The sequence below is a fragment of the Hipposideros armiger genome, unplaced genomic scaffold (genome assembly GCF_001890085.2).
Source record: "Hipposideros armiger isolate ML-2016 unplaced genomic scaffold, ASM189008v1 scaffold_1780, whole genome shotgun sequence".
NCBI lineage: Eukaryota > Metazoa > Chordata > Mammalia > Chiroptera > Hipposideridae > Hipposideros > Hipposideros armiger.
In genome coordinates, this window is record NW_017733130.1 from 18,507 (window position 1) to 20,209 (window position 1,703).

General features: G+C 47.7%; 1 pseudogene; it reads left to right on the plus strand.

Annotated features, from left to right (window-relative positions):
• The first annotated feature begins 307 nt into the window (after nucleotides 1-307).
• On the plus strand, nucleotides 308-1,090 carry LOC109378163 (glutathione S-transferase alpha-4-like; annotated as a pseudogene).
• Nucleotides 1,091-1,703: the final 613 nt, after the last annotated feature.

The window sequence follows — 1,703 nt, forward strand, 5'->3', positions numbered from 1 at the left end:
AGTTTCCAATTGCTCCTGTAACAAATTACCATAAGCTTAGTGGCTTAAAGCAACACAGTTTTATTATCTTGTAGTTCTGGAGGTCAGATATCTTAAATAAATCTTACAGGACTAAAATCCTTGTAGATCCTCTAGGGGAGAAACTGGTTCTGGCCTTTTCCAGCTTCCAAAGACTGCCTGTTTTCCTTGGCTCCCAGCCACAGCACTCTGACTCCTGCTTCTGTTGTCACATCTTCTCTGACGCTGATCCTTCTGCCTCTCTGTTATAAAGATCCAGGTGGCCCCACACATCACAGGAGACAAGAGCAAGGAAGAGATAAGAAAACCCTGAGCCAGAAGTCATGACAGCCAAACCCAAGCTCTGCTGCTTTCGTGGTAGGGGCAGGATGGAGTCGATCCGCGCTGGTTGCTGGCTGCAGCTGGGGTGGAGTTTGAAGAATAATTTATTGAAACAAGAGAGCAATATGTGAAGTTAATGACAGATGGACGCCTGCTTTTTAACCAGGTGCCCCTGATTGAGATTGATGGACTGAGGCTGACACAGACTAAAGCCATCCTCAGCTCCCTTGCTGCCAAGTACAACTTGTATGGGAGGGACCTGAACGAGACTACCAGGATCAACATGTACACTGATGGCACTCAGGACCTCATGATGATCATCATCCAAGCTGTGTTCAAACCTCCACGAGAAAAAGAGGAGGGCTTTGCTTTAGCCGTGACGAAAGCAAAAACCCGTTACTTCCCCGTCTTTGAAAAGGTTTTGAAACAGCATGGAGGTGATTTTCTCGTTGGAAACAAATTCAGCTGGGCAGACATACAACTGTTAGAAGCTATTTTAATGATCGAAGAAATCGATGCTTCTGTTCTTTCTGACTTCCCTCTGCTAAAGGCATTTAAAACAAGAATCAGCAACATCCCTACAATTAAGAAGTTCCTGCAACCTGGGAGTCAGAGGAAGCCACCCCCTGGATAGCCATTATGTGCAAGTAGTCAGGAATGTTCTGCAGTTCTAATGGCAGCGGGTCTTAACGTTGGCCAACAGGCATGATCCAATCGCAGCATCAGCACGTGCTGATCAAGGCCAACCATCGCTTCTAAATGTAAAGTGCCTGCAAATCACAAAACCGTACTACCATGCACAGCAAATGCCAATAAATGCTATATAAAACCATTCTGACTTGTGAAAGAAAAAAAAAAAAGACCCAGGTGATTACATTGAACCTTCTCAGATAATCCAGGATCATCTATCTCTTCATCTCAAAATCCTTAACTTGATCACATCTGTGAGGTCCCTGTTGCCACATAAGGTAACATATTCACAGGTCCCAGGATTAGGATGTGGAAATCTTTGGGGGCCCATTATTCTATCTCCCACATTGAGGCACACTACAGAAAGACCCATGAAACTCTCTGGGCCACAGATCTTATTGGCTCGGGATGCCAGAAGGCTGTGGTTTGGATCCCACATATGAGGGCCCATGACACTGCCCTTTGCAGCTAAGATGCTGAACAACAGCTCAACCTGGAGCTGGGCTGCCGTGGATTGCTGGCGACGGTGTAGGCTGCAGTCCCCTGCTGCAGTCCCCTGCTGCAGTGGGCTGCCATAAGCTACTGTGTGTGGCCGGCAGCCAGTGTGAGTGGCCAGCAGCTGCCGTGAGCGGCCATTCAGAGGCCGGGACTGATCTGCCTTGCCCGGGAAGAGC